This window comes from Lissotriton helveticus, chromosome 7, assembly GCF_964261635.1.
Source record: "Lissotriton helveticus chromosome 7, aLisHel1.1, whole genome shotgun sequence".
Taxonomy (NCBI): domain Eukaryota; kingdom Metazoa; phylum Chordata; class Amphibia; order Caudata; family Salamandridae; genus Lissotriton; species Lissotriton helveticus.
The window spans coordinates 1,466,598,025-1,466,624,306 of NC_136068.1; the positions used below are offsets into that span (position 1 = coordinate 1,466,598,025).

The following is a 26,282-nucleotide window of genomic DNA, read 5'->3' on the forward strand; positions in this document are numbered from 1 at the left end:
GAGGGGTTAGGACTTCCCTGGAAAATTCTTGGCTGCATTAGGTTCCAATAGGTACAATTAGGACATATCCCAGCACTTACATATACATGCTTTACCTATACTTCTAGGCTAGGCACGGTTAGGTAGGCTACACATCGTAGGAGTACACCGATGCTATTGTTTTATGTAATATGCTTTTATCCATCTTAGTAGAAATGTATCTACTTTTTACGATATTGGTTCTAGCGATTACATATATCTGCTCCCGGCTTTTGTTTGTCGCAGCCAACATGTTTCATACTAGACTAACGCTTGACCAATAAATAATTATTGAAACCATTCCAATCGTCATTCTATGTATTCTGAGAAAAGCAAGCATGAGTGACTGAGCGAAAGATACCATATTTGGTTCCACAATACCTGAGAAATCGGGTTGTCATGTTCACTGGTTGCTAGAAACTACCAACCGGACTTAAGAATACAGACGGGTGATAGTGGCACTGAAGAGCTAGCAGGTCTAATGGTTGACTGATCCTGTGGGAGTGTCCAGAATCTGCCTTCACACCAAGCCCTAGGTTTAGGTCATCCAAAATGTGCAGGTCCTGGTGGGTCCTAGGAACTACACGAAAATGTCTGTTTTTCGAGCAAAGTTTTTATCAAGTATAATTTTATTGATTTTAAAAGATATTGAAATTGACAAATATACAAAAATAACATAATGGGGAAAACAACTGCGTTGTACAATATCAGCCGAACAGTACAGTGTGCTAATAGAACATACACAGTTGGTGAACGAGCAGGACTGTCCATCTAGCTTAAGCGTAGATCATCAATCAGTCACCCAACTCCCCACCCCCAACCAATGAACATAGAAAACAAAAACTAGGGTGTCACGGTCCTTAGAAGAGTTGCACAGATAGATGCCCTATTAGGGCATAGCCTAGCCGGTAGAGAGCCCCTCTGTCTGGGGCTGCTCTTTTAGAATTGGAGAGTGTTAGCGGGTATCTAAACATGGAAGAGGTGTAGAGCTCATAACCTCGGACTGCATGCAAACAGGGGTAAGCCCTCTGATAAGTATTCCACCAAGGGGGCCCACACATACTCAAATCCCTTATGGGTGTCTTCAATGATGTCTGCCAACCTCTCATTCGCCAATGCCTGCCACAATCTAGAGTGCCATTGCGTGAGGGAGGGGGCCTCTGACTTCTTCCACGGTGCGGCCTCTGCCATCTTGGCCGTCCGAGGCAGAGCCACATTATGGAACGGTCCCCCTAGGTCTGCTGCTTGAGCTGGGTATCCCGGATTCCCAGGAGTGTGTGTTTAACCCCTTCGACGCTGATGACGAGCTGGGCTCGTCATGAGGTAGCCTCCTCGCACGCTCATGACGAGCCCAGCTCGTCACGTAACATGCGTTTTTAAAAAACTCAGCGTACGGGCGGAATTCCGCCCGCACGCATGCGGTTAATGGTATCTGGCTGTGGGTAACCGAAGATTTGCTTGATTTGTCCTAGGACCGCCTTTCAAAAGGGCTTGATGTGGGGGCAGTCCCACCTGATATGTCTAAAGTGACCCAGCTGCCAGCAACCCCTCCAGCATCTGGCTGAGGGGCTTGGAAAAATGCGGTGTAACCTCTGGGGTGGAGATACCAATCACACATGATTTTATAGTGGGCGTCTCAGGGAAATATTGAGCGGTTAAACTTGGAGATATCCCTGTCAGCGAGGTCCATTTTTTCCTCCTGCAGTGAAGTATCCAATAACGAGTCCCAGAACCTTTGGTGTCTCAAAGAGTGCAGGGAGTTCCGCTTCTGTAGAAAGGAGTAGAGAAAGGAGATGTTCCCTTTGAGGAGACACGGGATAAGACAAATTTTTCAATAGGAAGCAGCTCCCGAGTAGCGGCCAGCCGAACCTGCGGTTGCAGCACCTACTGTTTAAGTTGTAGATAGTTGAATTCCTCAGCTGGTGGGAGCTGAAAAGCCTTGGAACACTCCAGGAAAGAGAGAAATCCCCCTCTCGAACAGGGGGTGGAAAAGTGGTGAGCAGAGTAGATCTCTTCAGGACGCCCCAGACCCCCAATGTGGTCGACGTAGGCTTGCTAATGTAGGCATTGGTAAACAGTCATAATATCGATTCCAAAATATAGAATGGACATAATATCGAAGTAAAAATATAGAATGGACAAAATATCGAATGGACACAATATAGTGGTTAAAAATATCGAATTTAAGGAAAGTAATATCGATTTTCAAAATATAGAAGTCAAAATATCGAAGTATACAATATAGGCATTAAATATATCGAATTTTTAATAATATCAATTTTTTTAAAGTGTTTTGTATGTTAGTATATGTGTGAAAAGTGTATATTAATTTTTTTAATGTATGTTTAATGTATTTTAAGTAATGAATTTTATGTTATTTAATTTTTGCGTAATTTAATTCTGTAGCGGGTTGTGGGTTTATAGGGGAATAGGGTGGGAAGTAATTTAATTATATTAAATTAAATATTAATTTTTAGCAATTATTATTAATTTTTAATTAAATTTTGCTTTTTATTTCTGTAGCGGGTTGTGGGTTTATAGGGGAATAGGGTGGGAAGTAATTTAATTGTAATTAATTAAATATTTTTATTTATTTATTGGTATTCATTTTGAATTTATTGTTATTTTTTAATTGGTAATTAATTTTTATTAATTGCCAATTAATTTGTATTAATTGATTAATTGTTAATTATGTTAATTTTCTAAATTTATTTTCTGTAGCGGGTTGTGGGTTTATAGGGGAATAGGGTGGGAAGTAATTTAATTGTAATTAAGTAAATCATTTTTTTCATTTATTGGTATTGATTTTAAATTTATTGTTAATTATTTTTAATTGGTAATTAATTTCTATAAATTGGCAATTATTTTTTATTAATTGGTAATTATTTTGTATTAATTAAATATTTGATAATTATGATAATTGTATTGATGCATTTTCTGTAGTGGGATGTGGGTTTATAGGGGAATAGGGTGGGAAGTAATGTAATTGTAATTAATTACATTTTAAAAATACTTTTTGTGTATTGATAATTAATTTACTGTTAATTTTTAATTGGTATTAATTTTTATTATTAATTAGTTTTTGTTATTGAAAATTAAGTAGTTGTTAAATAATTATGAATAGGTTATTAATTTTTAATAACTAATATGTAGTTGTATTTCTAATTAATCATTACATAATATTAAATTGGTTATTAAGTTCAATTAATGTTTTATTGGTATTGATATTTAATTTATTTTTAATAATATATTAAATCATTACTTTCCCTACTGTTAAACTCACTGGAGTGGGAATAGTAATTTTCACCCTCCCGCTATCCAACGCTTTCCCTACTGTTGCACTCTCTGGAGTGGGAATAGTATTTTTTACCCCTACGCTATCCAACGCTTTGCCTACTGTTGCACTCTCTGGAGTGTGAATAGTAATTTTTACCCCTACGCTATCCAATGCTTTCCCTACTGTTGTACTCTCTGGAGTGGAAATAGTAATTTTTACCCTTCCAATATCCAACGCTTTCCCTACTGTTGCACTCTCTGGAGTGGGAATATTAATTTTTACCCCTACGCTATCCAACGCTTTCCCTACTGTTGCACGCTCTGGAGTTGGAATAGTAATTTTTACCCTCCCGCTATCCAACGCTTTCCCTACTGTTGCACTCTCTGGAGTGGGAATAGTAATTTTTATCCTTATGCTATCCAACGCTTTCCCTACTGTTGCACTCACTGGAGTGGGAATAGTATTTTTTACCCCTGCGCTATCCAACGCTTTCCCTACTGTTGCACTCTCTGGAGTGGGAATAGTAATTTTTACCCCTACGCTATCCAACGCTTTCCCTACTGTTGCACTCTCTGGAGTGGGAATAGTATTTTTTACCCCTACGCTATCCAACACTTTCCCTTCTGTTGCACTCACTAGAGTGGGAATAGTATTTTTTACCCTCCCGCTATCCAACGCTTTCCCTACTGTTGCACTCTCTGGAGTGGGAATAGTAATTTTTACCCTTACGCTATCCAACGCTTTCCCTACTGTGGCACTCACTGGAGTGGGAATAGTATTTTTTACCCCTACGCTATCCAACGCTTTCCCTACTGTTGCACTCTCTGGAGTGGGATTAGTAATTTTTACCCCTACGCTATCCAACGCTTTCCCTACTGTTGCACTCTCTGGAGTGGGAATAGTATTTTTTACCCCTACGCTATCCAACGCTTTCCCTACTGTTAAACTCACTGGAGTGGGAATAGTAATTTTCACCCTCCCGCTATCCAACGCTTTCCCTACTGTTGCACTCTCTGGAGTGGGAATAGTATTTTTTACCCCTACGCTATCCAACGCTTTGCCTACTGTTGCACTCTCTGGAGTGTGAATAGTAATTTTTACCCCTACGCTATCCAATGCTTTCCCTACTGTTGTACTCTCTGGAGTGGAAATAGTAATTTTTACCCTTCCAATATCCAACGCTTTCCCTACTGTTGCACTCTCTGGAGTGGGAATATAAATTTTTACCCCTACGCTATCCAACGCTTTCCCTACTGTTGCACGCTCTGGAGTTGGAATAGTAATTTTTACCCTCCCGCTATCCAACGCTTTCCCTACTGTTGCACTCTCTGGAGTGGGAATAGTAATTTTTATCCTTATGCTATCCAACGCTTTCCCTACTGTTGCACTCACTGGAGTGGGAATAGTATTTTTTACCCCTACGCTATCCAACGCTTTCCCTACTGTTGCACTCTCTGGAGTGGGAATAGTAATTTTTACCCCTACGCTATCCAACGCTTTCCCTACTGTTGCACTCTCTGGAGTGGGAATAGTATTTTTTACCCCTACGCTATCCAACACTTTCCCTACTGTTGCACTCACTAGAGTGGGAATAGTATTTTTTACCCTCCCGCTATCCAACGCTTTCCCTACTGTTGCACTCTCTGGAGTGGGAATAGTAATTTTTACCCTTACGCTATCCAACGCTTTCCCTACTGTGGCACTCACTGGAGTGGGAATAGTATTTTTTACCCCTACGCTATCCAACGCTTTCCCTACTGTTGCACTCTCTGGAGTGGGATTAGTCATTTTTACCCCTACGCTATCCAACGCTTTCCCTACTGTTGCACTCACTGGAGTGGGAATAGTATTTTTTACCCCTACGCTATCCAACGCTTTCCCTACTGTTGCACTCACTGGAGTGGTAATATTAAATGTTACCCTCCTGCTATCCAACGGTAAAATATTGTACATTTTTTAATAATAACTTAAATTAATTATATCTTAATTTTAAGGTTATTTGAGTATTTTTAAGTATGTTTTAGTTAATTATATTTATTATTTCATTAATTTTAAATTACTTTTAAGACATTTAAAAAAATTCGATATTTTGACTGATTATAATTTTTTACAGACTATATTTTGGATTCGATATTTTTGTACTTACCTGTTTGTAGATAGGAATTCGATATTTTGGCATTCTATATTTTGGTGACTATATTTTGGTAAGTCTATATTTTGTCATTCTATATTATGTCAGTGATCCGTAGGCATTGCATGACCAATGCTGTTTGTGTCTCCACAGTAGATCCAATATCGTTCTGTCCATTATTTGCCTGTCCATATGCAGCCACGGTTTATCCACCTCATGGAGAGAGCACTCCGTGATGACCCTCAGTTAGGCTGACCTGTAGTAGCCCAGGAAGTTCGAAAGGGCTAACCCTACCCTCCCCCCTCAGTCGCGTCAACATTCGATTGGAGAGTCTGGCCTTAGTAACCATTGTTTTCAATTCGGAGAACAGTGCCCTATCCACCAGAAATGGAAGGCCCAGGAAGAGATACAATAAGAGTGGAAGGATATTCATTTTTATAGCGTTTATCCGACCAATCCACGAGAGGTAGGCTGTTTGCCATCTAGAGAAGTCAGCTTGAATTTAGCTCAACAGAGGGGGACATTTTTCCCTATAGAGATGCTCCAACTTGTGAGTTCATTTTATGTTCAGGTAGGTGATGTCTTTGTTAGTGCTACGAAAGGGTGTTGTACCCTCAATATCCCGCATAGTGTCCATAAGCACAGTGAGGTTCAAAAGAAAAGATTTCAAGTGGTTCACCTAAAATCCCGAGGCCCGCTCATATGCCGCGAGCTCTGATAATTTTGCCGGAAGGGAAGATAGCAGTCCTGTGACCGGGAGGAGCACATCATCGGCAAAGAGGGATACCCTATGCTCGTCCGAGCCAAATAGGACTCCCCCTATTTCCAGATTGGACCAAATGCGCTCCCCAAAGGGTTCAATGCTGAGAGCAAACAGGAGGGAGGATAGGGGGCACCCCTGGCAGGTCCCCCGTGAAAGACAGAACCATTCCGAAGCCACCCCATTTACCAGGACCTTAGAGCACAGAGCATGATAGTTTGGCTTGACCATCCCAATTAAGGATTTAACAAAGCCAAAACGGCAGAGAGTGCGGGTCAGAAAGGACCAATCCACCCGGTCAAAGTCCTTCTCCACGTCAAGAGCGAGAAGGACCGTGGGAATTGCTGTCCTTTGCACTTTTTCAGTGATGTGGATCCATCTCAGGTTGTCATGGGTTAGCTTCCCTTAATAAAGTCTGCTTGATTGGCCTGAACCAAGAAAAGGCATAACGTTTTCCAAGCGTGTGGCCAACATTTTTTAATAAAGTTTGACATCCAAATTGAGAAGCGCAATCGGCCTGTAGGAGGCACAATGGGAGAGGTATTTCCCTTGTTGGTGATGACAGAGATCAGGTCTTCACCTATAGAGGGAGTCACCTGTTGCATGGCAGCGATATTGTTGAAGAGGGAAACCAGATGGGGGAGGAGATCCGAAGTGAAAGTACGATAGAAATAGGCATTGAGACCATCAGGCCCTGGTGCTTTTTGAAGCTTGAGCGGAGGGGCTACTCAGCTCTTCGTTCGTGCTAGCAGATACCTGAAGCAGGAGAAGGTCCCGTAAGTATTGGTCTTGAGAGTGCAAGTCCGACTGGTCCGCTGTATATGGAGTGCGATAGAAGTCCCCAAAAGCCTTGGCCTTCTCCAGTTCTGTCTGGTGAAGGACCCCCGCCCTATCCTTTATATGTTTAATATAGTTTTTCTCCTGCCGTAAATGTAACTGGCGAGCCCCTGATGAGCCTACCTTGTTTCCTCCATCATAATTGCGTATCTGGATGCGTAAAAAAGTTTTTTCAGCCCCATTAGTGTGGATCACCTGGAGTTTCCCCTTTAACCTGGGAGTATCTGCATCGAGGGGGAGGCCTTATGAGCATCCTTGGTGGAGCTGAGTTCACCCTCGAGGAGGAGGTGTTCACCTTTACGTTGCGTCCGAAGCGTGGCCTCTAGTTCAATACATTTCCTACTGATGGCGGCCTTAAAGGCATCCCAATTGTTAGCTAACGTAGAATGTTCCAGGTCCTAAAGGCCAAAATAGTCCTTGACAGCTTTTCGAAGTTCATCTCGGAGGATTCGGTCTCTGCACAAGTAATTGGGGAAGTAACCACCTGACAAATTTGGAGCGTGGAGCAGGCCAGTCAAGGGTAATTTCCAATGGTGCATGATCTGAAAGGCAGATTGGGTGAAACTCAAACCCCGGATTGGAGGGGAGGAGAGATTGACTCAGAAAGATATGGTTGTTTCTGAAGTAGGTCCTGTGTGCATGAGAAAAAAAGGAATAATCTCGGGTCCTGGGGTGGGCAGTTCTCCATACATATACCAAACCTAGCCCCTTTAAAGTTGCTTGCAAAGGTTTGCTAAACACCCCCCTACTGCTCTGTGGACGTGGGTGCTATCCACCGAAGGGTCCCATATCAAATTGAAATCCCCAAGAAGTACAATGTCCCCTCTTGCAAAACCTCCCATAGTAGATAAAAAGGAATTGAGGAAATCGAGTTGCCCTATGTTGGGGGCATATAGAGTCGCATTGGTACACTGTCTGCCCCGTATTTACCCCCAGACCACCACAGACCTCTCCACCTTATCAGTGGCAGTGTCTTGGTGAAGAAAGGGGGTCTACGAGTGAAAGAGCAGTGCCACCCCATTGTGTTTAGTGAGTGCAGAAGAGCAAAAGATTTGAGGGTAAGCCCTGTGTCTCAGTCGGTGAACCTCTGTGCGAGGAAGATACAACTCCTGGAGGGTGGCAATTTTAATCTGGTGGTCCCCTGTAAAAATTTCCAGATACGCTGCCTCTTGTTAGGGGCATTAAGCCCCTTGACATTCCATGTCAGACAATTACAACCCGCCATTGGACAGTAAACTCTGATCCATTAGGACCCCCTCCCTCTCCCACCTCCTGCCCTTCACAAGCCCGTTCCCTCCCAACCTCCTGCGTCAGCAACCCAAAAAGAGAAAACAAATTGTAGGAAGGCAGAGCTGACACTCAAAAAACCTAACAAAAAAAAAGAAAGTCCTAACAATACCAACAACCAGTTGTGGTGGATGAAAACTGGATCTTTGCCGATGTGGGTTGCCCCACGACTGGGCAGGTTGGAGGGTGACTCAACCGGAGTCCCCGCCCGCACCCATCCCGGTGACTGAGGATATCAGCAAAAGGCACCATCTCTCAATGTTGAAGTGTTGCATCGAACCAGCATATCCCAAATAGGGTGTTGGCTAAAGATCTTCTGCCATTGTAGGGTCACCGCCCTGGACTTCCAACTAGGGGAGAACGTCACTCCTTTGCATATAGGCTAAGACCAGCAGAAAATGTCCAGGTGGTCCCCAGGCTCTGGCAATCTTGACCCCCTCCCATGAGTCTTGAGAGGTCATTGCCCCAGTGAGGTCGTCTGGGTGTGTAGGCAATCGCAACCTGTATTCATTGACAGACCGGAAACAGACTCCCTGTGTGGACTCAATCACTTATGTCTCCCCTTCAGACTTGTGCTCCTCTGACGATTTCTCTGGGTCTCTTGGTCTGTGCTCCCTAGTGTATCCTGCATGGTCCCGGAATCTCCTGGGCTGAGACCCAGTATCCGTATCCCCTCCTCTAGCTCTGTGACGTGGCACATCTTATTCTGGAACTCGACGCTCAGGCCAAACGGATAAGTTCATCTGTATTTGATGTGCTCGTCTGGGAGTTTCGTGGTGATGGGACAGAACTGCTGCCTCCTAGCCAGCATTGCAGGAGCCAAATCCTGGAAAACGTTATAACGAAAACTCTGGAAGAGATGTCACTCTCTGTCTGGGCCGCTTGCAGTACTGCTTCCTTTATCTTGAAGGAGTGGAACTTTGTGAGAATATTGCGTGGTCGCCGCCAATGCTCCGAGGGCTGGCCCCCCACTCATTGACTCTCTCCAGCTTAATCGTAAGTTGCCATGGACTGAGTATCTCTGCAAAGAGTCCCTCAAGGAAGGCCTCCAGGTTCTGCCCCTCCGCCCCTTCCTCCAAATCTCAGATCCTAATATTATCCCTACAGACCCAGGGCCAGATGTAGGTGAAATGGATTTACCGATTTTAAATTACCGAATTTTACCGATTCTGTAATTAAAAATCGGTAAATCTGTGGGGTCGACATGTAGGTATTCCAGATGTGCTGGAATACCGAATCGGATGATTTCGGTATTTACCGATTCGGTAAATACCGAATCGGTAATGCCCATTCATTCCTATGGGCTATGAAGCCCATAGGAATGAATGGGCATTACCGATTCGGTATTTACCGAATCGGTAAATACCGATTTCCACAAGGGTGCAGGGGGTGTCACTTTGACACCCTCTGGCACCCCCAAAACAGGCTTGGGTGCCATGTGGCAGGCATACATGCCCTAAGGGCAGGTCTGCCTGTCACATGGCATAGGTGTGCATGCAGACATGTGCATGCATACCGGAATCGATATTTTACCATCAAATTTATTTGATGGTAAAATACCGATTTGGTAAGGCTCCTGGGACTCTGAAGAGTCCCACCTACATATGGGTGGCTCAGATTCGGTAAATTTACCGATTTTTTATTTTACCGAATCGGTAAAATTACCGATTCGGTAATGTTACCGATTCTGTAAAATAAAGCCCCCTACATGCCAATCACCTATTTACCGATCGGTAACGGCCGAAAATACCGATTTTCGGCCGTTACCGACCGACCTACATCGGGCCCCCAGTTTTCTAAATCTTCCTATTCCAGCAGTGCAAGATGTAATTGCTTCTGTAAATCCTGCACCTGTTGCTGGGTGGCGGCAGATCGCTTATCGAGGTCTTGGGAGTGGACCTCCAGATCCAATACTCTTCTGCCGAGTCCACATCCTGTTGAAGCGTCGCCACCCACGCAATCAGATCACATTTGAGCTGCTCGATGGAAGCCTTGATGTTGTAGTTAAGTTCCACCCAGAGCTCTGTCTTGAACTTGCAGAGGGATGCCATCAAATCTTCTCGTGTGAGTGCCATGGCATCTGTGGAGGCCTACTACACCGTAGTTTGACTTTTCTCAGCCGGGGGGAAAGTAGTTAGAGACTTTAGCAGGCGTCGTCTTCGGTAGCATAGGGGCGTCTACAGTGGCCCTCCCACCGTCTGTGAGTATGGTGCTGGTAGCAAAAAGGTGGTCGCCGCCTCCTGCTTACTGTAATTCAGGGCTATGGTCCGAACGCGGGGCTGCACCATATATCCTGGGTCAGCTAGTACACTGGAGCAATAGACCCCAGGGACATAGCCTGGGGCCCTCCGTCCCCCCAGAAGAAGTCCTGCGCGGTGGCGAAGCTATGACCAGAGCACGGGTTGCAGGGACCCTCTCTTACTTGTTGTGTCTGTTGAGAAGAACCAAGTGGCAGCTAAAAGGGCACTGTGAGTTCGGCTGCCATTTCAAAGTCAGGCAAGGCTCCAGGACGCTTTCTCTGTCCCAGGAGGGAACCGCAACCCCAGAATCTGGGGGTCCCCAGCCACTGGTAACTCCCTCTAGGGCCTCCACATCTTCCTCACTCTGCTCACCAAACATGCAGGCAGTGTGACTCCCTTCTGCCGGCTGCAACTGCAGGATCCTGCTTTACAGCTTCCCAGCAGGTTGCAGAGCGGTGAGGCCGGCTACGGCATGATCACCAATGCCAAGGATGCTTTGACATAAGGAATGGGTTCCTCTCTGCTACAGGCCTCACTAAAAGTGGCCGCCCCAAGCGAGTGGGCCTACCTTGCATCTCTGATAGCGGCCGCCATCTAGGGCCGGTCCTCCGTTTTGGCCCCACACTCCGACAAATCTCGGCAGAATCAGTCAGAGCGAGCCACGGTCACCACATAACTAGCACTAGGGTCAAGAAAGGGAGTGACCACCTCCGTCTTCAGCCGGCTGCGGGAGCCACCTGATCACATCAAACGGCCGCTACTCGGCCGCAGCGGCTGCCATCTAATGCATTGTCTCCACCTGTCTCCTGGACCTCGGCTCTGCTCAACAGGGGATTGGGACCTTGACTTGTGACTGTCACTTCATCTCCGTGCACTCCCTAGCAGGTAAGGAGCACAGCGAGCCGGTTTGACAATCGGTGAAGGCACTGCGATGTCTGGGATTTTGGCGCGGACCAGGAGCCGAGGTAAAGCACGTTTACCCGCCCATCTTGCCCGGCCACGCCCCCCATAGCAAAGTTTTTAAGCAGAGAATTAGCACAGTGCAATCCACGTGGAGCTAGAAAGGGACAACATCTTTTGCCATTTCTACATCAAAGTCTTTAGTCATAGGATTAGCACAGTAGAACATATCATGAGTGATGTTATATATGAGGTTATACGTAGGCCTGGGCGGAGTTCATGGAGTCCTGCTACGCAAAACGTTAGCTCGCACTGTTCCACTGATTTTTAGCGCCAGGTGTTTGTCCTGCACTGTAAAATAAGCACGAACAGCATTATACACTATGCAATAGCTTATTTTTGCAGCTCAGGTAGAAGTTCTACTTAAGTGGCACCTTCCTCAATGCGAACAGAAGGTTTCTGACTGCAAGTGGTAGCGACAATCCGTGACCACCCACAATGAAACATCTTGCTGGGAAGTGGTTTAGTGTTGTATTTTCCTTGCGTGTGCTCACCAACTTACCATTGGCGAGAATGAGGAGGAAAAAACTCTACTTAGTGGAGAGGAGTTTTTCAAAACTCTGCTTGGTCCATGGAGCGAGGAGTGCCAAAAACTCTGCAAACTCCACAAACGGAGCCGAGTGCAAGCTTTCTAAATTGGTTCAAGAGAAAAGTTGCTTAAAACATATAATTCAACACATCAATATCCAAATTACAAACATTAGTGAATCAGAAGATAAAGTAGAAAAAAGAAGGAGAAGAAGAAGCCCCTAGGTCAAAAACATTATATATAAAAAATTATTATATGTAATAAAAACCGCTAGAACAATTATGCTCAAGACAAAATGCTGGTATACAAACAAAACATATCACAAACCAGACAAGTAGTAAACAAAGAAATACACATTACAATAAAGGAACAACATGAACAAAAATAATGTGTCCTTCTATAATTTTGGCCACACAAGCGTGAGATGTCATCAGTGATGTCACTGTCCATGTCATGAATGATGCAATATGTGACATCATCAGCAGTGGATTGCGGGCATGCGAGTTATAATGGAGGAATTTCAATGGTTCTGTACAAGTGAAATGTCCAGCTAACTATAACACCCCTAAAACCTATGTTTTTTTCAATGAATTTCTAAGGTTTTTTAAATGCTAATCCCTAACTATAACAGGCCTGAAACCTATGTTTTTTTCAGTGAATTTCAAAGGTTTTTTAAATGCTAATTCCGAACTATAACATGTCGGAAACCTATGGTTTTTTTCAGTGAATGTCAAAGGTTTTTTCAATGAAAATTTAAAAATATATTAATTGTTATATTTATTTTTTTGATACTGATTTACTACATTTTTTTAAACTATTTATTTTTAGATATTTTATTTTTTAAATGCCATTATAATTACATTATACATTATATTACAAAATATGTTTTTGTTTTGTTTTATGTGGATTTATAACGCGCTCCGATAGTCAAGACTGTCCTGGCGTGGGGGTGAAACTAGATCAGAGTGATAAGAGGAGTCAGCTATTCATGAATTTGAAAGAGGTGAGTTTAAAGCAGTTTCTTAAAATTGGTCAGATTGGGAGCGTGTCTGAGGGCGTCGGGTAGGGGGTTCCACATTTGAGCTCCCTTTACCGTCAGAGATTGTCCACCCAGGCAAACTCTTTTAAATCTGGGGACGACCACCTGCTTTCTGGAGGTAGATCGCAGCTGACGGGTCGGGAGGTAGAGAGTGAATCTTTTGGCTAGATAGGGAGGGCACGGTCCATTGAGGGGTTTATAGACGAGGACCAAAGTTTTAAAGCGCACTCTTTGGGCCACAGGAAGCCAGTGAAGCTCTTTCAACTGTTTGCGAACGCTGAGTCTCCTTGGGATGTTAAAAATGAGTCTCACCGTAGCATTCTGGACTACCTGTAGCTTTCTGATCAGATAGTCGGGCGTCCCTATATAAAGAGCGTTTGAGTAGTCCAGACGGGAGAGCACCAGAGCTCTGGCTACCGTTTCTTTGGCCGTTTGTGGAAGAAGGGGAAAGAATTTACGAAGACTGGTCAGGGTTCCGAAACACGTCCCCGCCAGTCGTGAGATCTGGTCGCGAAAACATAGGTCAGCTCTGAACCAGATGCCCAGGTTCTTGGCTATCCCACTCACTCCTGATGGGCACGTTGATTCACTGGGCCAAATAGACACCTTAAAGTCAGTGGGAAATTGGCCATAGAGCAAAATTTCTGTTTTATCCTCATTGCATTTGAGGCAAGAACTAGCTAGCCAGGCAAATACAGAGGATAAACATTGGCGTACTCCAGAGGTGCACAAGTTCTCCTTTTTCCAGGTGAAGAGAAGCTGGGTGTCGTCGGCGTAGGCCATAATCTTAGCACCCCAGTTCTCTGCCAGCCGGATCAGAGGAGTTAGATAAATGTTAAATAAAAGGGGACTTAAGGTCGACCCTTGGGGAACTCCAGTCTCTACCCTTCGATTAGAGGAGTGGTAGGGGGTAGCCAAATCTGCTGGGCCCGGTCAGATAGAAAGGACCTGATCCATTCTAATGCTGTGCCCGAGATGCCAATGTCCTCCAGCCTAGCTAGAAGCTGGAGGTGGGGCACCGTGTCGAACGCGGCAGAGAGGTCCAAAAGAATAAGGGCTGCTCTGCCGCCTCCGTCAAGGCATTCCCTGATGGCCTCCGCCATCTCCACCAATGCAGTTTCAGTAATGAAAGAGGAGCGGAAGCCTGATTGGGCCGGATGAAGAGCTTCAGAGGATTCCACGAATCTCTCAAGTTGCCGGAATGCAGCCTTCTCGCAAACTTTGGCAAGGGCTGGCAGGAGTGATATAGGCCTGTAGTTGGAGGTGATCGATGGATCTGCGGAGGGTTTTTTTATCAGAGGGAGAAGTTTGGCCTGCTTCCACTTGGAGGGCAAAATTCCTGAAGTAAGGGACTCATTGACCAGGGCAGTGACCATAGGGGTAATAACTTCGGCTACTCCATTCAGGACCCTCGCAGGGCAGGGATCTATAGGAGACCCTGACTTCAGAGTTTTTAATATGGTCATAACATCTATATTTTCGACCTGAGTGAATTTGGTCATCACTGCTTTAACCTTAGATGCTTGGGAAAGTGAAGGAGGAAGTGGTTGGACACTTAAGGCTAGATCAGATTGCGGGGCAAGTGGCTGGTCAGGGATATTCAGACTGTCTTGAATTTTTTGAATTTTCTCGATGAAAAAAGTGGATAGTTGCTCGCACCAGTCTGTGGAGGACAGGACTGCAGTCTTCTCTGCTACCGGGGCAGAAAAGCTTTTAACTATGGAAAAAATTTCTCGGCTGTTGTTTTTTGCTTTTTGAATTCTAGATGCGTAGAATTCCCCTTTAGCTGTTTTAATCGCTGCGTAGTAACTTTTTTGGGCTGCACGGAGTTCCGTTTTAGCAGTAGGGCAATAGTTCCTTCTCCATACTCGCTCTAGCGCCTTACATCCTGTTTTTAAAATTTTTAATTGTTCAGTATACCAGGGGGAAGTGGGGGTGATCCTATGGTTGTTTTTTCCTTTGCTTTTTGGTAATGACCTAATGGAGGAGTCTATCCAGGATGAGAAGTTGTCTACTGCTTCATCCAAGTTATGTGCTTTCATTGGGGTGGAATGGGATAGGGCCTCCACTAGATCCGGAATATTAATTCTTCTAGGGCGTTCCCCAGCCTTGGGTGTGGATAACACACGGGTGTTATTAATGAACCAGGAGAAGTGAACAGGAAAGTGGTCTGACCATGAAATGGGGTAGGGTGGATCAGCAGAGATGTTAAAGTTAGAGTATATCAAATCTAAGCAATGCCCCCCTTCATGAGTGGCAGATTGCACCTGTTGAGCCATCTGAGCCAGACTACAGATTTCTTTCAGCTCTTTTACTCCGGCGGCAGAGCTTGTGTCCATATGTAGGTTAAAATCTCCCAGCATTAGGAAGTGTGGGAATCTGAGTGCACGTTGGATGGCGATCTCCTCCAGGGATTTGATAAAATTGCCTAGAGGACCCGGTGGGCGATAGATCAATAGTCCCCCCAAAGTAAATTGGGGGGATAGTGCTAGGGAGAATTCCATAGCTTCTCCATCCTCAATCCTTCCTGTGCATTCTATCCTCAGAGTCCATTTCTCCTTGTAGATCACGGCTAGGCCTCCTCCCCTGCCTTTATTACGGTCCTGTCTGGTGATCTTAAACCCTCTGGGGACAGCCAGCTCAACTACTGGAGCGCAGCTCTCATTCAGCCACGTCTCCGTAATGAATAGGATGTCAAGGTTCTTATCAATGATGAATTCATATACTTCCTCTGAGTGTTTTGATAGGGAACGTGCATTGATAAGAGCAGCCTGAATAGGAGGGTCATCCGCTGTGTTAGGCTGGCGGAAGGAGGGATTAGGGGGATTAAATTTAAAGAAGCAATTAGGGCAGGTTCGTGAGGAGGAGTCTGAGACATTCCAGTGGGCGCCATTACATATCAGGTTGAAATATACTTTCTAAGAATGAATTACTTTAGTTTAAATACTTTGCAAATAGGCAGTAGACTTTTAAGTACAGTAGTTACAGTTATTGCAATGGGCAACACAATTTCAAACACAATGCAACTTTGAGCTCAATGGGAATTTCTAGTTAAATGCAATTAGTTACTTTATGGATTACTTTTCTAACCACAGGACTGGATCCTAGATTCAGTCCTGGGACATCTCCTTTAAACAGTTGAGTAAAAGTGTTTTGGTTACAGTAGTGATTTTTAAGGAATATTATTGTATTTTAAAAGTTGACAGAAACCTTTTCACATAGAATCACCACTGTTATCCTATGGGAGGAAATTCACTTAGCAGGTAAGTAGTGTTATCGTTACTTTTTCTTACTCAGTGGAGGATCCTGGATCAAGCACTGGTGCATCTCCTGTAAACAGTTGAAAGAATGCGTTTAAGTGACACAGGCTATTTTTAAGCAATATTTGTAGTTTGTGAAAATCGACACTGAAAAACTTTTCTGGTGAAAACCAGACAATAGATTCCTTTGGAAGGAAATACAAGTTACTGGTAAGTACGGTTAGAATTATTTTCAGGGTCAGTGCTGGGCTAAAAGATGCAGCACTGAGTTCTCTCCTGATAACAGGTGAGTAAATCGGAATTCATTGTTTGGATGATTTTAGGTGAATATTTTACAGTTCCAAAACTCCACACTTAGAAGAATTTCCAAGTGAAACCAGTAATGTTAGCCTATAGAAGGAAATTCAAGTTACTGGTAAGTACGGTTAGAATTACTTTTCAGGATCAGTCCTGGGGTCAAAGATGCAGCACTGAGATCTCTCCTGATAACAGGTGAGTAAATCGGAATTCGTAGTTCGACTGATTTTACTTTGGTCCACTATATATAGAGCCACTTTCCCACACCATCCCCTCCCTTCACCACTGTGTAAACGCGCCCTGTGTCCATTTTAATTTGGGAGATTAAGTCCCCTTGAATCCTGATGGTCACTGGAGTCCAAGTAGCCCACTAGGTCCCTCCAGTAAGCACCACAGAGCTGCGTTGCAGAGAGGTGTAAAAAGGGGCACGGCCTGGGCCACCTCTCTGCAACGCAGTGCAGTGGCGCTTACTGGAAGCACCTGGTGGGCTAGTTAGCCCCCAGGGGCCCTTAGGATTGAAGGGGAATTATTTCCCGAACTTAAAACACGCCACAGTCACCTCAGGCCCCGTTCTCTCCTTTCGCCCCTGTGTAAACGCGCCCTGTGTCCATTTTAAGTTGGGAGATTAAGTCCTATTGAATGCTGAGGGTCCCTAGGGTCCAACTAACCCACTAGGTACCTCCAGTAAGTGACACAGAGCTGCATTGCAGAGAGGTGTAAAAAGGGGCGTGGCCTCTGAATACCTCTATGCAACGCAGCTCCCTAGCGCATACTGAAAGTACCTGGTGGGCTAGTTGGCCCCCAGGGACCCTCAAGACGGAAGAGGAATTAATCCCTCAGCTTAAAACACACCACAGGGCACGTTTGCACAATGGTGAAGAAAGGAAGCGGGGCCTGAGGTGACATGTCTTCAAACACGCAGTTTTAAGTTGGGGAAATAATTCCTCTTCAATCCTGAGGAATCCTGGGGGCCAACTAGCCCACCAGGTACCTCCAGTATGCGCCAGGGATCTGCGTTGCAGAGAGGTGTTCAGAGGCCACGCCCCTTTTTACAACACTCTGCAGCGCAGCTCTGTGGCACTTACTGGAGGTACTCAACTTAAAACGCGCCACAGGGCGTGTTTGCACACATATCACCTCAGGCCCGACCCTACTTTCACCACTGTGCAAACACACCCCGTGGCGCGTTTTAAGTTGGGGGATTAAGTCCCCTTGAATCCTGAGGTCCCCTGGGGGCCAACTAGCCCACCAGGTACCTCCAGTAAGTACCACGGAGCTGCGTTGCAGAGAGGTGTAAGAAGGGGCGTGGCCTCAGAACACCTCTCCGCAACGCAGCCCTCTGGCGCATACTGGAGGTTCCTGGTGGGCTATTTGGGGACCCCCAGTATTCAAGGAGAGTTCATTCCCCATCTGCAAATGCACCAGGGGGCGCGTTTGCAGAGTGGTGCAAGGAGGAGACGTGGTCTCCGGCGCGATCTCGTTTAAAAAAAATAAATACAATTTAAGAAAGAGGGCTGTGTAGCCCCCCTTCTTTTTCTAATTTATTGGCCCTGGGGTCCCCATCCCCCAGGGCCTGCCCCTATTTTTTTTTTTTAAGTAGAAATCGGGAAGGGGGCCCCCTTCTGAGGACAAAATTTGCCCCGGGGACCCCAACCCCCGGAGCATGGCCCTTTTTTATTATTTATTATTTTGGAGGGGGGCTGCCTTGCCCCCCTCTTGTGGCCACTTATGTCCCCGGGGACCCCATTCCCCGGGGCTCGCCCTCTCCATTGGGGGTGGGGGGTCCCCAATCCCCCCACGGTCCCAGCGGGCTCCACGCGTCCTGCGGGAGCCAGCATTGCTTTTCCACATGGGAAGCAGCTAACATGCTGCTCCCCCTGTGGAAAAGCAATCTGCTTTGCTATTTGGAAGAGAGAGCAGGTTTCCTGCTCTCTCTTCCAAATAGCAATGCACTATGCAATGACAGGGTGGGAGCCACGAGGCTCCCGCCCTGTCATTGCAAACTACAGTGTCCCGGGGTGGGCACCCCGGGACACTGCAGGAGCGGGCCCTGGGGGTGGCGGTTCCCAGGGTCTCGACAAGGCTCCAGGAGGGGGGCCAAGCGGCCCCCCTCCCATATTTGAAAAAGTCCCGGGAATGGTGGTCCCCAGGGCTGGGGTATCCATAACGGACCCCCCAATTTCAATCTTTAGTGCCCCGAGGAGGTGGTAGTCCCCGGGGCATGTGGGGGGGGCTTGAGCCGCTCCACACAGGGTACTCTTTAAAAAAATAAAGCCCCAGGGATAGCAGTCCCCGGGGCCGCGGGGGCCGTGAGCCCCCCGCCATTCATTTTTTAAAGCCCCGGGCGGGTGGTGGTTCCCGGGGCTCGAGGGGCCTGAGAGCCCCCCACACCTAATTTTAGGAAGCCCCAGGGTTGGCAGTCCCCAGGGCTGGGGGGGCCTGAGAGTCCCCCCACCTAATTTAAAGAAGGCCCTGGGGGTTGGCGATCCCCGGGGCTGCGGGGGTACCATGAGCCCCCAGCTTTATTTTGATAAAGCCCCGGGGGTGGCAGTCCCTGGGGCAGTGTGGGGGGATTGGGCCCCCTGCACACTTTTTTTGATCATGCCCCCAGGATTTGGCCCCCCGGGGGCTAATTAGCATTGAAGCGCAGGAGCCCCCACTTCGTTTTTTTTTTTGATCGGCAGGATGCGCATACCCAGCACGGATTTTGCCGATTTAAAAAATAAATAAAATTGTGGGGCCTTGGGGGTCCTTGTGGGACCACCCGAGCAGGCCTAGGGGGTCAAGGTGTTGCTACCGTGCCCCCTTTTCGCGTTCTGTAAATTTTTTTATTAGGTTTCTTGTGCCTCGGTTCTACCGAGGCACAAGATGGCTGCCAACACTTCTTGATTTGGAGTGCTGACAGCCAATTACAATACAGCTCGTGCACGGCAGGGTGCGCTTAGGGTGCGCGGATCCAGAGCGGCCATAGATATATATGTGAATTTGATTTTGATTTTCTCAGGAAATACTGAACGGATTTACACCATTTAAGCAAAAGGCACGAGTCTAAACCAAGGGCTACCTCTTTGCGTATTTCCGTTCAGCAGTTCGGGCTGTAGCTGCGACTAAAGGTTCCCATGGGAAATTGCAAGGGGAAAACACGTTTTGGGACCCACCTTTTTTCTTGGCCCCAGCTTGACGAATCACCCCAAGACTTTCAGGATAGGAGCGGACCGGGGCAGGCCAGGAGTTTTGAAACTTTCGCAAAGATTCATCAACCGGCGCCAAAGTTATTCCAAATAGAATGTTGTTGATTTCCTATGGATAATAGATCCTAACTATACCTACCTACTGGCGACAGCGAGTAGGTAATATATATATGGTGTACGCGCTGGGCACAATAAATCTACTTTCATTTTGCACCAGCAAATTCTGGGTCTACTCCTCGTCATTGCAGCATGCTAAAGGCTTGTGTGTGTTGGTGACGATTTTATATATATATATATTAATTGAAAAAACCATAGGTTTCACACATGTTATAGTTAGCTGGACATTTCACTCATACAAAACCATTGAAATGCCCCCGTTATAGTTAGTTCAGCTAACTATAACTCGTGCGCCCGCAATGCACTGCTGATGACGTCACATATTACATCACTCATGACATGGTCAGTGACATCACTCATGACATCACTGATGACATCTCAAATGACATTACTGATGACATCACTGATGACACCATCCTTGTGAAAGAGTGGCAGACCTCCTCTTAGCGTAATATAACCTTTGATACACACATTCAAAAATAGAAACTACAATTTTCAAAACAATTGAGATACCAATACCAGTTACAACAACCTATTCAGTAATTCCACCATCTATATTCACATCCACTCATTCACCGACAGTTCTATATAGTCACTAATACATGTACTCCATCATCATATGTACTGATACACCTATACATCCTGTTACACACCGACAGTCATCCATAGAGTTACTCACACACATACTCACACATGCAAATAAACTATCAATCATCCATTTATTTGCCTATACAGCTATACACACACTACCACACTTACTTCTACGGAAGCTTACACATGCTTACTCTCTTAAACAATCCCTTATAGAAACACATACCTATTTAAACAGGAACTCTTCCAATCTCTCACTCTCACATATACTCACTTATATACATCAATACTCACATATACTAGATTAAAACATATGTAGTTACTCATAAAGATACTATTGAGACAGTCATTCACTCAGTAACACACCCATACACACACTCATCCACCCATACAGTCCTGCACACATGCTGTCTTAAAAACACATACAAACAGTGAGTCAGTAATTCATGCATCTAGGCGCTAAGTAATACCCCCCACCAAACCATACAGACACTCATACTGATACTCAAAAAACCAACTAATAATCCATATACACACTCATGTAGCTACTCACCAACCCATGCAGCCACTTATACACAAAGTGAGACACTGAAACATATATTTAAATATTTAAACATTACTCGCTAATATATGTATTCACTAAGATACACTTAATAGTCAGTTAACCAATCAATTTTAAAAAAAAACATCCATTTAGACACTTATTTACCCATTTATTCTTCCATCGACCTTTAGATATACATATATAAAACTTATTTATTTTTCAGAAAGCAACACATTCACTGAATGGTGTCATCAGTGATGTCATCAGTGATGTCATTTGAGATGTCATCAGTGATGTCATGAGTGATGTAATATGTGACGTCATCAGCAGTGCATTGCGGGCGCGCGAGGTATAGTTAGCTGAACTAACTATAACAGGGGAATTTCAATGGTTTTGTATGAGTGAAATGTCCAGCTAACTATAACATGTGTGAAACCTATGGTTTTTTCAATGAATTTGCAAGTTTTTTTAAATGCTAATTCCTAACTATAACGTGTGTGAAACCTATGGCTTTTTCAGTGAATTTGCAAGGTTTTTTAAATGCTAATTTCTAACTATAACGTGTGTGAAACCTATGGTTTTTTCAGTGAATATATATATACCAATCTACCTTGGAGACTGAGTGAATGTATAAGTGCCTGAATGGAGGATTTAGTAGCAATGTGATTGACTGTTTAAGTGACTAATTTAACCCCTTCGATGCTTGTGACGGAACCATTCCGTCATCAGTCACGGTTGAGCTGTGCTGATGACGGAACGGTTCCATCACGACCGCACCCTGTTCTGGAATGTCCAGCACAGGGGGGAATCGGCGCCACACAGAAGCTGTTAAAGTGTCTCACTAAATATATGGGATAGTGATTAAACTGTGTGAATACATGTATCACTCTATCTCTTGTTGTGTAAACTACTACATAAGTTGGTTAGTAGCTATGTGAAAGTCTATATTAGTTATTAATTAGTTAAGTGAGTATTTGTATGGGATAGTGAATGTGTGTGTGGTTGAGTGGGAGGTGTGTGACTGTCCAAAGATGTGTAAATAGTTGATTTACTAGGTATATGAGGTTAAGACTGTATGTGGAAACAGTTGTTCGGGTGAGTGAATCTCTTTATGGGTATGGTGATGAGTAAATATATTTCTCAATGATACATGTCTAACAAACTAGAAATAAAAAAGGCAGTGTATGTGACAGTTGTATATAAATAAGTATACATAAGACTCAGTGATTGTATGAGTGACTATCGAAAACTGTTTACTTGTAATAGTAATTTTATAACACACTAAGTATGAGTTACTATCTATACGAATCAATAAAGTGGTGTTTGTATAAATGTGTAGCTTAGTAAATGTAAGTATGATCAATTGTTTGCATAAGTGAGTAGAATGACTGCATAAGTGAATAGGAAGTATGCTGGTGTGTAATGTCGATGTAGGTGTATAAGAATATTTAATAGTGTTCTATTGATCACTGACAGCATGTATGAAAGAATCTACAGGTAAGTTTTTAGATGCGTGTGTAGATGTAGGAATCACTTAGTGGGTTTTTAGAAACTGGTATTGGTGTGTCAATGGTTTCAAATATGGTATTCTGTATTTTACAGTGAGTGATGAAAGGTTATACTTGTGTATGATGAGGTGATTCAGATTGTCACGTGGATGATGTCATCAGTGATGTCATTTGAGATGTCATCAGTGATGTCACTGACCATGTCATGAATGATGCAATATGTGACATCATCAGCAGTGCATTGCAGGCGCACAAGTTATAGTTAGCAGAACTAACTATATCGGAGGAATTTCTATGGTTTTGTACGAGTAAAATGGCCAACTAACTATAACACCCGTGAAACCTATGTTTTTTTCTCTGAATTCCTAAGGTTTTTTAAATGCTAATTTCTAACTATAACGTCTCTGAAACCTATGTTTTTATCAGTGAATTTCAAAGGTTTTTTAAATGCTAATTTTTAAGTGTGATAGTAGTTAAACCTATTTTTTGTACAGATTTTCTAGTTTTTTTAGCTGTTTATTTATAAATATTTTTTAAAATAAATAACATATATTTTTCTGAAAATTGCAAAAAAATATTTTTTTTAAATTCAAACTGAAATATTGATACTCTTTTTGTTTTCATTTTTTATATTAATATATTTATATTATTTTCTTTAAAAAAAAAAGTTCACAATTTTTTTTCCGGAGTTGCGCACTCAAAGCGTACACATCACGGTGGGTGCGTGGATTCTAGACGCCATTTTAGAAAAGTCCTGAAGGATCCGCGTACGGTGTGCGAAGGCTGCGTGTTTTTCAGTTACATCATATACATTTAATATTACGTTATCCAGCTCCCACGCATTCGCGACACATGCGCATTACGGTACGAGACGCTTGGGTGCGCAACTCCCGCAAAAAAAAATGATGTTCCAAAATTATATGTATGTGTCTTTAATATACATATTAGGGCAAGAGATTATCTAAGATATTCATAAAAATAATATATTTGCACTTAAAATAAAATATTATTTTTAAATATATTTTCGAGAAGTCGGGTGCGTGCATCGTGAGCACAGAGAACCAGGTCAGCAGAGCTGCTTTAGAGCCAGAGAACCAGGTCAGCAGAGCTGCTCTAGAGCCTAAGAAGCAGGTCAGCAGAGCTGCTCTAGAATCAGGGACCGAGGCCAGCAGAGCTGCTCTAGAGCCAGAGACCCAGGTCAGCAGAGCTGCTCTAGAGGCCGAGAACCAGGTCAGCAGAGCTGCTGTAGAGCCAGAGAAACCAGGTCAGCGGAGCTGCTTAAGAGGGAGAGAAACAGGTCAGCAGAACTGCTTTAGAGCCAGAGAACCAGGTCAGCAGAGCTGCTCTAGAGCCAGTGAACCAGGTCAGCAGAGCTGCTTTAGAGCAAGAGAACCAGGTCAGCAGAGCTGCTCTAGAGCCAGAGAAACCAGGTCAGCAGAGCTGCTTTAGAGCCAGAAAACCAGGTCAGCAGAGCTGCTCTAGAGCCAGAGAACCAGGTCAGCAGAGCTGCTTTACAGCCATAGACCAAGGTCAGCAGAGCTGCTCTAGAGGCAGAGAACCAAGTCAGCAGAGCTGATTTAGAGGGAGAGAACCAGGTCAGCAGAGCTTCTCTAAAGCCAGAGAATCAGGTCAGCAGAGCTGCACTAGAGACATAGAACCAGGTCAGCTGAGCTGCTGTTGAGCAAGAGAAACCAGGTCAGTAGAGCTGCTTTAGAGCGAGAGAACCAGGTCAGCAGAGCTGCTTTAGAGGGAGAGAACCAGGTCAGCAGAGCTGCTTTAGAGCCAAGTGACCAAGTCAGCAGAGCTGCTCTAGAGCCAGAGAACAAGTTCAGCAGAACTGCTTAAGAGCCAGAGAACCAGGTCAGCAGAGCTGCTTTAGAGCCAGAGAACCAGATCAGCAGAGCTGCTCTAGAGACTAAGAACTAGGGGGCAGATTTATGAAGGCCTTGCTCCGACTGTGCGCCACTTTTTCCCATGTTAAAAATGACGCACCGGCGGCGCAAGGCCTTCATAAATCTGCCCCTAGGTCAGCAGAGCTGCTCTAGAGTCAGAGAACCAGGTCAGAAGAGCTGCTGTAGAGCCAGAGAAACCAGGTCAGCAGAGCTGATTTAGAAGGAGAGAACCAGGTCAGCAGAGCTGCTTTAGAGCCAGAGAACCTGGCCAGCAAAACTGCTTTAGAGCCAGAGAACCAGGTCAGCAGAGCTGCTTTAGAGCCAGAGAACCAGGTCAGCAGAGCTGCTCTAGATTCTGCTCTAGAGCCTGAGAACCAGGTCAGCAGAGCTGCTGTAGAGCCAGAGAAACCAGGTCAGTAGAGCTGCTTTAGAGGGAGAGATCCAGGTCAGCAGAGCTGCTCTAGAGGCCGAGAACCAGGTCAGCAGAGCTGCTGTAGAGCCAGAGAAACCAGGTCAGCAGAGCTGCTTAAGAGGGAGAGAAACAGGTCAGCAGAACTGCTTTAGAGCCAGAGAACCAGGTCAGCTGAGCTGCTCTAGAGCCAGTGAACCAGGTCAGCAGAGCTGCTTTAGAGCCATAAAACCAGGTCAGCAGAGCTGCTCTAGAGGCAGAGAACCAGGTTAGCAGAACTGCTTTAGAGCCATAGAACCAGGTCAGCAGAGCTGCTTTAGAGCCAGAGAACCAGGTCAGCCGAGCCGCTCTAGAGGCAGAGAACCAGGTCAACAGAGCTGCTTTACGGTTAGAGAACCAGCTCAGCAGAGCTGCTTTAGAGCCAGAGAACCAGGTCAGCAGAGCTGCTCTAGAGCCAGAGAAACCAGGTCAGCAGAGCTGCTTTAGAGCCAGAAAACCAGGTCAGCAGAGCTGCTCTAGAGCCAGAGAACCAGGTCAGCAGAGCTGCTTTACAGCCATAGACCAAGGTCAGCAGAGCTGCTCTAGAGGCAGAGAACCAAGTCAGCAGAGCGGATTTAGAGGGAGAGAACCAGGTCAGCAGAGCTTCTCTAGAGCCAGAGAATCAGGTCAGCAGAGCTGCACTAGAGCCATAGAACCAGGTCAGCTGAGCTGCTGTTGAGCCAGAGAACCAGGCCAGCAGAGCTGCTCTAGAGCCTAGGAACCAGGTCAGCAGAGCTGCCCTAGAGCCAGAGAACCAGGTCAGCAGAACTGCTGTAGAGCCAAAGAAACCAGGTCAGTAGAGCTGCTTTAGAGCGAGAGAACCAGGTCAGCAGAGCTGCTTCAGAGGGAGAGAACCAGGTCAGCAGAGCTGCTTTAGAGCCAAGGGACCAAGTCAGCAGAGCTGCTCTAGAGCCAGAGAACAAGTTCAGCAGAACTGCTTAAGAGCCAGAGAACCAGGTCAGCAGAGCTGCTTTAGAGCCAGAGAACCAGGTCAGCAGAGCTGCTCTAGAGACTAAGAACTAGGGGGCAGATTTATGAAGGCCTTGCGCCGCCTGTGCGTCACTTTTTCCCATGTTAAAAATGACGCACCGGCGGCCCAAGGCCTTCATAAATCTGCCCCTAGGTCAGCAGAGCTGCTCTAGAGCCAGATAACCAGGTCAGCAGAGCTGCTGTAGAGCCAGAGAAACCAGGTCAGCAGAGCTGATTTAGAAGGAGAGAACCATGTCAGCAGAGCTGCTTTAGAGCCAGAGAACCTGTCCAGCAAAGCTGCTTTAGAGCCAGAGAACCAGGTCAGCAGAGCTGCTTTAGAGCCAGAGAACCAGGTCAGCAGAGCTGCTCTAGATTCTGCTCTAGAGC

General features: G+C 45.2%; 1 protein-coding gene across 2 annotated transcripts in view; it reads left to right on the top strand.

Annotated features, from left to right (window-relative positions):
* Positions 1-26,282, top strand: part of LOC144770372 (toll-like receptor 12) — a 108,591-nt gene that overhangs the window by 15,290 nt on the left and 67,019 nt on the right. The gene's annotated exons all lie outside the window — the stretch shown is intronic.